Here is a 12,139-nt window from a genome sequence, read left to right on the forward strand (position 1 = left end):
CTGACGAGGTGAGAGACTGTTGTTCACTGTGTTTCGTGTAATAAAGGTGCTGCGCGTGGGTGTTTACGTCTGTGTTTACGGTGAGACTCCCCTACCCAGAGACTAGCAGTGTCTGGGGGCGAGAATCGCGAGCCTGGACTCCCGCCTGAGGGCGTCGGGGCGCTGGGGGGAGGGACTAGGCCCGGCGGGCCTGCGGGGTCCTCGAGCTGGAGGTCCGGGGAGCGGCTGCCTCTGGGGACCCGGAGACCGTCCGCGAGGGAGCCAGGGCGGACCAGCGCGACCCCGCAGGGTCCAGGTCAGTGCCCAGGAGGGGACAGGTCACGTCTGTGGGGCTCCCCTGAGTGCAGGCGTGAGAGACCACTCGGGCTCAGGGGACAACACTGGGGTGATTTACCAACCCGGGGACACAGAGAGTGTCTGAGGCACAAGTGGGCGTCATCTCGCCCGAGAGTGCCCACACGCCCACACGAAAAGCCGCTAGTCCAAGTTGGCGCCGTCCCGCAGGCAGCGGCCCGCAGGCAACGGGCCGGCTCCCCTCACCGCAGGCGGCGGCGCTCAGAGCGCAGCCTCCGCTCCCCACCCCCAGCGCGCCCCGGCCCGGCTCCCCAAGTGGGGGCTGGCGAGGCGGGCTCAGCGACGGAGGAGAGGCGCGGGCGGGGCGGGGCGGGGCGGGCGGGGCGGGGCGGGGGGGGGGGTACAGGGCAGACCACCCCGCCCCCCCCCATTGCTCCCCCGCCCGTGGCCGCAGGTTCCTCCTACGCCACGGGGTCCTGGCCGCAGCGCCCCCACCGCGCGCTATGCCCGTTTGCGCCTCCTGGTGCCCAGCTGCAGCTCCGGCTTCTCCGCTCTCCGTCCCTCGCGCCCCCCTGTCCCCCAACCCGCGGTCACTTTTCTGCCTGTCGCTCACGATAGGCCCCTCTGCCCTCGTCCTGCCGTTCAGCCCCCTCCCCGCTCCTCCTCCCCGGCTCCTCGCGCTGCGCCCCGTCCCTGCCCGTCCTGCCCTGGCGCCGCCGTCACACTCTCTTCAGGCCTCACCGCCAGAGGGCGCACCCCCATTTCTCTGCCTTTGTGCCCTCAGGACCCTCCAGCGTTCCTCTGCGCCCCCCCACCCCATTCGTGGTCTACTCTCTAACTGCTGCATTTCATCACATGGACAAACAGTGGTTATTCACCCATTCCCGAGGGTTTTCATTTAGATTACTTCCAAACATTTGTACCTATAAAGCAGCAGGCGAGTTGAAGGACAAGGAGGACATCATCACTTTCCAGAATGTATGGATGCAGCAAAAGCAGTAATAAGAGGAAAATACAGAGTCATACAGGCTCACATCAAGAAACAAGAAAGAACTCAAACAACCTAATCGCACATCTCAAAGAGCTAGAAAAAGAACAACAAAAAAACCCTAAGCCAGTAGAAGAAAGGAAATAATAAAAATCAAAGCAGATATAAATGAAAGAGAAATTAAAAAAAAAATCCAAAAGATCAATGAACCCAAAAATTGATTCTTCGAAAAAATAAACAAAATAGAAAAATCTCTAGCCAGGGCCTCCCCTTGTGGTGCAGGCGGTTGGGCGCTAAGCTGTGAAGCTGTCCGCAGCCTCTGCAGCGCTGGTTGGAGCCTTGCGGGCCTCTGAGGGTCCCACATAGCGCTGCAGACCTCTCCTGTCTTGCCAGCTGCTCCCCTCGGCAGTGTATTTCGTTAGTCTGCCTGTTCTGTTACCGGCTGTCTCTGGTGACTCCTCTCACCCTCCTGCGCATCTGGCCTGTACCCCAGTTCTTGTATAAATAAATAAATCTTAAAGAAAAAGAAAAACCTCTAGCTAGGCTCACAAAGAAAAAATGGGAGACAACACATATAAATAGGATTATAAATGAAAGAGGAGAAATCACAACAGACTCAGCACAAGTCAAAAGAATAATCATAGATGACTATGAACACTTATATGCAAACAAATGCAACAATCTGGAAGAGATGGACAAATTCCTAGAACAATATGATCACCCAAAAGCTGGATAAAGAAGAAACAGAGCGCCTAAACAACCAAACTAGCAGCGAAATTGAGGCAGTAATCAAAGCACTCCCCCAAAATAAAAGCCCAGGCCCAGACCGCTTCACAAATGAATTCTACCAAACATTCAGCGGTGAATTAGTGCCTATTCTACATAAACTCTTTGAAAAAATTGAAAAAGAAGGAATACTACCAAATATGTTCTATGAAGCCAACATTACATTAATACCAAAACCAAACGAGACAGCACAAAAAAGAAAATTACAGGCCAATCTCCCTAATGAAAACTGATGCAAAAATCCTCAACAAAATCCTTGCAACAGAATCCCACAATGCATCAAAGGGATAACTACACCATGATCGAGTGGAATTCATCCCAGGGGCACAGGGATGGTTCAACATACGAAAATCAGTAAGTGTAATCCAACACATCAACAAAAGGAAAAATAAAAACCAAATGATCATATCAATAGATGCTGAGAAAGCATTCAACAAAGTCCAACATCCATTTATGATGAAGGCCCTTGAAATTCGCGGGATAGAAGGAACATACCTTAACATCTATGACAAACCCACAGCCAATATTATTCTCAATGGTGAAAAGCTGAAGGCCTTTCCTTTCAGATCAGGAACAAGAGAGAATGTCCTCTCTCACCACTGACTGCAATAAAATACTGGAGGTCCTAGCCAGAGCAACAAGACAAGAGAAAGACATACAAGGAATACAAATAGGGAAAGAAGAAGTAAAACTATCACTATTTGCAGACTATATGATAATATACATAGAGAACCCTACAAGCTCCACAGAAAAACTACTCAAAATAATCAACCAGTTTAGTAAAGTAGCAGGATACAAAATCAACACACAAAAATTAGCAGCCTTCCTATACACAATCAATCTGAAGAAGAAGCAATCAAGAAAACCATCCTTTTTATAATTGAAACAAAAAAATCAAATACTTGGGAATAAACCTAACAAAAGAGGTGAAGGACCTATACAAAGAAAATTATAAAACACTGTTAAGAGATGGGTCTTCCCAGTGGCACAGCGGATTGAGCACAGTGCTGTGAAGCTGTCCGAAGCCTCTGCAGCTCAGGTTTGATCCCTGGCCGGCCAGGGAGCAACCCACATGGTTAGGCAGACTTCTTCTGTCTCGCCCACTGCTCCCCTCAGCAGTGCTTTTGGTCCGTCTGCCTGTTCTGCTCCCCACTCTCTGTCTCTGGTGAATCCTCTCACCCTCCTGTGCCTCTGGCCTGTACTCCACCTCTTGTATAAATAAATCTTTAAAAAAAAAAAATACACTGTTAAAAGAAATAGAAAAAGGGACCACCCTGGTAGCACAGCGATTGAGCACTGGGTTGCGAAGCTGCCTGTAGCCTCTGCAGCGCCAGTTCAATCCCTGACCACCAGGTGAGGGTCCCACATGGCACGCAGACCTCTCCTGCCACCCGCTGCTCCCCTCAGCAGTGTATTTCGTCAGTCTGTCTGTTCTGCTCCCCACTCTGACTCTGGTTAATTCTCTCACTCTCCCACGCTTCTAACTGTACCCAGTGCTTGTATAAATAAATAAATAAATCTTTAAAAAAAAAAAAAAAAAAAAGAAAAAGACACAAAGGAATGAAAAGACATCCCCTGCTCATGGATTGGAAGAATTAACATTATTAAAATGATCATCCTACCAAAAGGAATATACAGATTCAACTCTATTCAAATAAAAATCTCAATGACATTCTTCAAAGAAATAGAGCAAATACTGATGAAATTCATATGGAACAACAAAAAAACATAAATAGCCAAAGCCCTACAGATGAAAATAAAAGAAGAAGGAGGTATCACACTTCCAAACTTCAAACTATACTACAAAGCCATAATAATTAAAACAGCTTGGTATTGGACCAAAAAAACACACACAGACCAATGGAACCAAATAGAGAGTCCAGAAATAAAGCCACACTTCTGTGGACAGCTAATCTTTGACAAAGGGGCAAAGAATATGCAAGGGAACACGGGCAGTTTGTTCAATAAATGGTGCTGGGAAAACTGGACCACCACATCCAAAAACATGAAACTAGACCACTACCTCTCACTGTGCACAAAAATCAACTCAAAATGGATAAAAGAACTGGACATAAGACCTGAAACCATAAAATATATAGAAGAAAATATAGGTAAAACACTACAAGACATACATCGCAATAACATCTTTAAAGACTCATCACCCAAAGCAGTGATAGTGAAGGCAAAGATAAACAGCTGGGATTACATCCAAAGCATTTCCATTTTCACTTAAATCAGTTTCTCTTATTTATGTTTATTTCTCTATGGACCTATTGCTACTCTTTACACTGTCCAGTAGACTCACACAGCTTCTCCATACAGTATTATAAACAAAAATTTCTGTCCATTAATATGTTCCCTATATGCAATCCCCCACTTCTCTGCTTCTGTTATATTTCCATAACTAATGTTTTACTTTCAATGCATTCTTTAAAGTTGACTTGATCTCCAATAATTGAGAGAGCAGTTTCATTGCTACATATTATTAATGTCTATTTTTATAAATATTCACTAGTTTTTATTCTTGGTAATTAAACAATATGGTGGAGGTTGATGTAGCTTCTGGATTTAACTAAACAGTTCAAGAAATGAAAATACCAATAGGTAAAGTTTTTTTATGGTTTGGGGTAGTTACGAATTTTTTACATATACACATGTATTTTCCCTTCATTTAATGTAAGAATCATGTGCTATTGCTATTATTACCTGCATATCACAGATAGGGACACAAGAAAATTTTTTTTAAATTTCCCCAAGACTTTATAGTAAGTAAGCCAGTAATAATTTAAATTTGAACTTTAGCTATTAGGATGACCACATTTTTCATCACTAAGAACTGCTGGGTATTAAAAAAGAAATGATAGCAATGAGCTCTTCTGATTTATAGAAAATGATGAAATATTATCATTTTAATTTATGAATAAATAATTATTCCATAATTAATGTACATAGAATACTCTGATATACACATTTTGCATTTATTCCTAAAGACAACCCTTATCTTTCCATCTGCCTGGAAGATGTTTGCAGGCCTTAATACCCTGAAATCAATTTTTCACATGAAAATCTTAGTGAAATTTTAGGTTTATTCTAGGGGAGTGCAAGTATAGAGATATATGAATATAAACTGCTCAAATTACTAATCAAATTGTTCTTTGATCCTGAGCTGTGTAATGGGAATCTCCTAAGTACCATATATGGGGCCAAGAGACAAGTTCCCCACCGGAAGCTGAAGTATGTGCTGGACTGTCCTCCAGGAATGTAAGTTGGGTCCATCCCCACATATGCACGGTCCATGACAGGAACATGTTCAGAGGAGCTGTGATCTGGACCTCATCCTGGAGTGGTTACCTGAGGGTTCTGAAATAGAGCCATAGATACAATCTACAAGAGCCGTAGATATAATCTACAAGGCTTTCCATGAAAACCAGCATCAGGCTCATCATTAGTACACTCTACCTATAGACCAGAGAGAGGGATTTGAGAAAGATGAAAATTTAAATAGAAAGCAGTACAATAATACAGAAAAAAAAATGTCATATAAGGAAAAGATAGCCAAGATCAGCAATTTTCTGGGGCACAAGGACCATAGAGAAAGCTTTTGTATGGGGACCTGGCAAGAGGCATGCATATCGTTGGAGTGCTATGAAGAAATTTGCTAAAAAGAAATGCAAATGGGCCCTCTTACTTTCCTTTTACTTTGTGAAATGAAAGTGTTCATTACTGTAAAATAATCTACTTTGTACTCACTGAGTATTTCTTCTGGTAGAAAAAGATTAAAAGAATAGGTCAGGGGCCACTAGCAAACAATTCCAATTTTAAGGCCATTTTAGTTAGTCATACATGGCTGCCACCTTATAATGCCAAACGTGGCATTTACTCTATGAAGATAATTCATTTCATGCATGTATGCTTGGGGCATTATTTCATTTCCCTGGAAATTCCTATAATATTCAGAATATAGAATAGTATTGAGTATACACAAAATTTAGTGGGTTTTTATAATATAGTAAAATATAAATAGTATATCATCACTGTGAATGTTACATTAATCTCAAAGTCTAAAATCCATTTACCTTATTCACAGAAATTCATGCATTTTCTAGATGGATATAGAATATTGAGTTCAATTCTTTCCTCTGTTTTGTGAGATGAGCTCTATATACTGACTTCATTTTTGTAGATTTATTTCATACTGTTTTTCCCGATATGAGTTACCTTGTATTTGGGGGCTTTATATGTACCTAGTTTGCCAGAAAATTGAGCAGACAAAATATAAACAGACCAAAAAAAGAAACAACCCTCTAATGTTCAGAACAATTGAATAGGAACAGTTCTCTATTATCAAAGACAAGGAGCTACCTGTAAATCGTTTTTCAACTCTATAATTATAGCCTGTAATTAATTGGACAAAATTAGCTTTGCCAGTTCCCATGCAGTTCTGAGTGATCATGTGACTAGCTCTTCCCAATAGAAAGTAAACGGATGTGACCTTACCTCTGGATGTTAAGAAGCTCAAGTTCCTTCTCATGTTCCTCCTAGTCCACATCCAAAGAATTGATGTGATATACTATGATATTCTCTAGGATAGTTGATCTGTGAGCCAGAGGGAGCTAGTATTCTTGCAAGACCATGCAGGAAAAAAATGGTTCAATCCGAATTGTTTCTAAGAAAGAATCATTTTATAAGAAAGAAATGTTTTAGACTATCAAACTATTGCATTTGGATGTAATTATCACCACAGTTTTGTATGTCTTCATTAATCTTTATGATTTATATACTGTCTGCTATTGCTTACAAATCTTTAAGATTTCCAGAGATCTCAGTCTATGTAACTCCTTAGGAGCTTCTGTGACTTCACCTACTTTTCAATCCAGTACACATACTTTGCGGGTATTTCGATGTGTAATAGACTTTACTTGGGGAGGGAGCAGGTGGTCATACATATTGGCACAAAATGAAATTGTTACTGGAATGATAACTATGACATTAATAAAGCATGTAGATAAGTAGTGATTTACCATTTCTTAAAAGGAGAAATACATCGCCTTAAATGTAGCCAATATTATTTGCTGTGCCCATGAACATTCACTGACAGGTTTGATGAGACCGCACTTCCTGCCTTGGTTATTCAAAGCTGTTTCATGGAACAAGTGTTGTAGATGAAAATGAGTAGGTAATAAATAAAACTATAATGCAAATCTAGACCCATAGTTGGATAGTTGACAGTTGCATGTCTGCAGGAAAAAAATAGTCAATGTTTTCTGTGAGGATAGATTGAAATGGGATTAAAGTTCAGCTGGATTTTATCTGATGCCCCATAACACTGCACTTTTCTCAGACTAAAAAGAAGAATCTGGATGAGTTTGACGACTTAAACTATTTATTAATCTCAAATTCTGTTACTTTTCTTTGTATTTAAATATTGATAATTTTCATATATCTAATGTGGCATTTCAGAAATAAGAACACATTGCTAAATACTGTTTGTAATAGATTCGGGATTGTTCAATGATGCCTATGTGGTGATTTCTCTAAGACCTTACCAAATGATGTACACAATTCATGATATTTCTTACTGGACTGAAAAAGATATGACCTGGTGAACCCAAGAACTGTGATTTTGAATGACACTGCACTCAGAATCTTCTTGAAATGTCCAAACTATGTTTATATATGACCTTATCAGTATGCTTTAAGTGTTATTTGGAAAAAAATAGACCTTATATATAATGCATTTTTCATCAAATGATTAACTGTTCTTCCATCAACATGCAGTTAATCTTATTTAGTAAATAAATTACATTCACAAATATTTTCTTTTGTTTTATGCTCATCATGCAGAATTTTAAGTTCATTTTTATTATAATTCTATGCATAATGTGAAAGTTCCTGCCGGAATACAGAGGTAATTCATATGAGGGAAAGATTTTTTTTGGTGGGTGGGGGGCAAGGGGTGAGACATTCTTAGCTATTTAAAAAACACAAGAAACTCTTAGTGCCATTTGTAAATGCTGTGAAAGCTAAGAACAAGGATTATGTTGATATCCATTACTCTAAGGACAAAGACTGAAAGTTAGCCTAGCCCACAGACCGTGGATCATCTGATCTCCATCCTCCTCCCATTAAACAAATGGAAAGATATACCCAGCTCATGGGTTGGAAGAATCAACATTGTCAAAATGGCCATCCAGCCCAAAGCAATTTAGAGATTCAATGCAATTGCAATAAAAATCACAATGGCATTCTTCGAAGAAATAGAACAAAGATTACTAAAGTTCATAAGAAAACACAAAAGACCCCAAATAGCCAAAGCTTTCCTTATATAAAAGTGTGGAAATGAAGGTATCACACTTCTGATTTCCAACTATACTATAATGCCATAGTAGTGAAAGCAGCATGGTAATGGAACCTAAAACAGACACACAGACTAATGGAATAGAAGTGAGAGCCCAGAAATAAAACCACATTTACAGACAATATACAAGAAAGGAACAAAGTACATACTCTGGAATAAAGCAAGCCTCCTCAATAAAGGGTGCTGGGAAATTGGACTGCCACATGTAAAATGATGAAACTAGACCATTATCTCACACCACACATGAAAATCAACTCAAACTGGATAAAAGACTTGGATATAAGACTTGAAACCATCAAATATATAGAGAAAAACCTTTGCAAAATACTCCCTAACATAAGAAACATATGAAGGAGAGGGCCTCACCGGTGGCGCAGCGGTTGAGCGCTGGGTTGCAAAGCTGCCCGCAGCCTCTGCAGCGCCAGTTCGATCCCCGGCCACCGGGTGAGGGTCCCAAATAGCACGCAGACCTCTCCTGCTGCCCGCTGCTCCCCTCAGCAGTGTATTTCGTCAGTCTTTCTGTTCTGCTCCCCGCTCTGGCTCTGGTGAATTCTCTCACCCTCCCACGCTTCTGACTGTACCCAGTGCTTTTATAAATAAATCTGTAAAAAAAAAAAAAAAGAAAGAAAAGAGAAGAAAGAAATATATGAAGGAGAAAGTAAACAACAGATACTGTATCAAACTAAAAGTTTTCTGTATGGCAAAAAAGACAGTGAGCAAAACAAAGAGACACCCTTCTGAATGGGAGAACATGTCTGCACATCCTACATCTGATAAGGAATTGATATCAAAGACCTACAAAATACTTATACAAATCAACAAAATGAAAACAACCAAATCAAAAATGGGAAAAGGATCTAAATAGTCACTTCTCCAAAGAAGACATGCAGATGGCCAAAAGGCCCATGAAAAAATTATCTTTCTCATTTATCATCAGGGAAATGCGAACTAAACAATCATGAGACACCACCTCACACCTGTGAGAATGGCCCATAGTTTAAAAAATACACAAACAAGGGGCCCGTAGAGGCAGGAAGGCCATAAGAGCAGGATATCTAGGATTCGAGCAGACCAGTTGGGTAAAGGAAAGTCCTGGAGCCCTCGGTGGCTTTCTCAGGCTTTTTGTGAGCTTTTACATGTAGTGCAGCAACCAGGCACACAGCAGACATGGGTGCCAGTGGACCAGGAGGCCAATAGGCTGATAGGCCTCCAAGCCTGTGGCAAGTCTTCACTCTGGGCTTCTCTCTCTCTCCTCTGGCTTTCTTTTTCCTGGCTCTGCTTCTCTTGGTGACTGTCTCAATACTCTAGTCATGGCCCACAGAAGTAAACAACACAGCTTACAACAATGTGACAACTGCAGGTGCCCGGTGAGGCAGGGCAATCCTAATGGAGGGAGGGCTGAAAAGCCTGAAAACCATTTACCCTACAGGGCCTCCCTGGTGGCACAAGAGGTTAAGACACAGCACTATGAAGCTATCTGCAGCCACTGCAGCATGAGTTTGATCCCCAGCCAGGAAGGGCACCCATATGGTGCGGCAAACCTCTCCTGTCTCACCCCCTGCTCCTCTCAGCAGTGCATTTTAGTAGATCTGCCAATTCTGCTCCCCACTGTCTCTGATGAATCCTCTCACCCTCTGCATCTCTGGCCTGCATCCCAGCTCTTGTATGCATAAATTTAAAAAAAAAAAAACCTTAAAAAAAAAAACCCACACAAACAACAAGTGCTGCAGACAATGTGGAGAAAAAGACCCTCTTACACTGTTGGTGGGAGTGTGAACTAGCCCAGCCACTATGGAAAGAAATGTGGAGATTCCTTAAAAGACTGAAAATGGATCTTCCACATGACCTAGCAATTCCACTCAAGGGGTTAAGTCTCAGCACTATGGAGCTATCCACAGCCACTGCAGCACAAGTTCACCCTGCCAGGGAGGTGGTCTGCACAGCAGACCTCTCCTGTCTCCCCACTGCTCCCCTCAGCATTGTACTTGAGTAGATTCACCTGTTCTGCTCCCCACGCTTGGTTTGTACTGTCACCTGTGCCTTCCACACCTCTGGCCTGCACCCTAGCTCCTGTATGCTTAAATAAATGTTAAAAAAAAAAAAAAAAGAGCACAAATGCACTAAACTGAAAGGAAACCTGTGCTCCTATGCTCACTGCAGCACTAGCTAAGATAAGGAAAACAAACTACATGCTCCAGATCAGACGGGGAACAGGATGGGTTCTATATACACAATGGGACACTACACGGCAATCGAAAATGATAAACTCAAGCCAAGTGCAGCAACGTGGATGGAGCTGGAAGGGATTATTCTAAGCAAAGTGAGCCAGAAGGAGAAAGATAAATACAATACCGGATGGTCTCACTTATGTGTGGAGTCTAGACAAACCAAACACAGAATCAAACAAAGACAAACTGTAAATGGACCCTTGACAATGCGCTGTGAGTCTGAGACTCTCAGGACTGTTAGGGGGAGGGGAAAGAAAGGGTGAGAGTATAGAAGTGGGGGCAGGAAGAGAGGAAGGAAGGGGGCCTAGCAAAGAAGGGGGGGCAAGAGAACTTGGTGGTGTGTGGGGAGGATGGTGGGTGCTTTGGTGGTGGGAAAACTATGTTGACCACACCTGAGGGGAGAAATCCTATATTGTGAAAAAGTTAACAAGGGTGTTTAAAAAGTAGTTATCACGGCCTCCCCCGTGGCACAGTGGTTGAACGCTGGGTTGCGAAGCTGCCCGCAGCCTCTGCGGCACCAGTTCGATCCCCGGCTGCTCCCCGGCCACTGGAGGAGGGTCCCACATGGCGCGCAGACCTCTCCTGCCGCCCGCTGCTCCCCTCAGCAGTGTACTTCGGTCCTTCTGCCTGCTCTGCTCCCCGCTCTGGCTCTGGTGAATTCTCTCACCCTCCCGCGCTTCTGACTGTACCCAGTGCTTGTATAAACAAACAAACAAATAAATAAATAAAGCATGCCTCTATAAAAAAAAAATAAAAAAAAAAAAATAAAAAATAGTTATATCAAAACTGTATGATGCATATGTTACTTATATATTTACCGCAGTAACAATGCGGGAGTTTAAAAGCAAATAATTTATAAACATAATTACCACATTAAGCAATAAAATGCAGACACTAATAATTGCAAAAAGTCTTAAATTTAGCACTCACTTATTATGCTTAGCAAAATAAGTCAGAAGGAAAATGATAAATATCAGATGGTTTCATTTATACATAGAATATAGAGAATCTGAACAAAATGTCAAGACAAAACTTATAAGTTATGTGCCACAAAGGGAAAATCTCCCCTCTAACCTCCTGAACATGCCACTCTCATCATGTCATCGGATATCAATGACATGTATATGTGCAGGTATGTTCCTGCTCTGTTTGGTTCTATGCCAGCTAAGTATGTACGCTAGAAAATTCTTATATGGGTTCTTCAGGAACATGAATGGAGCTGTTTTGTAATCATACTGTCTTTTGTTTTTCCAGGTTTTTTGCTTATTGGTGTGAAGCGATTTTGTTGGCCATCACTAGGAGAATGAAAAAGTACAATCAGACACTTAGAGTATATGGAATCCTATATAGCAGTAAAAAAAAATCAAAGCTTTAGATTTACTTGTTATACTTAGTAACAAGGATAGTCTCAGAAGCACAATACTGAGTGAAATTTTATGAAATGTGCTATTAGTCTAGCTCAAAAGTAATTTTCTCTCTATCCTT

At 41.9% G+C, this 12,139-nt stretch overlaps 1 long non-coding RNA gene across 4 annotated transcripts in view; it reads left to right on the forward strand.

Moving 5' to 3' along the window:
* The first annotated feature begins 196 nt into the window (after positions 1-196).
* LOC119252440 (uncharacterized) overlaps positions 197-12,139 on the forward strand; it is a 44,189-nt gene continuing 32,246 nt past the window's right edge. For all 4 annotated transcript variants that reach the window (XR_005126814.2, XR_008553214.1, XR_008553215.1 and 1 more), the window contains exon 1: positions 197-295. This is a non-coding gene — a long non-coding RNA (uncharacterized LOC119252440). The remainder of the gene's footprint in view (positions 296-12,139) is intronic.

The sequence above is a fragment of the Talpa occidentalis genome, unplaced genomic scaffold (assembly GCF_014898055.3).
Source record: "Talpa occidentalis isolate TD23 unplaced genomic scaffold, MPIMG_talOcc4v2.1 talOcc4.2, whole genome shotgun sequence".
NCBI lineage: Eukaryota > Metazoa > Chordata > Mammalia > Eulipotyphla > Talpidae > Talpa > Talpa occidentalis.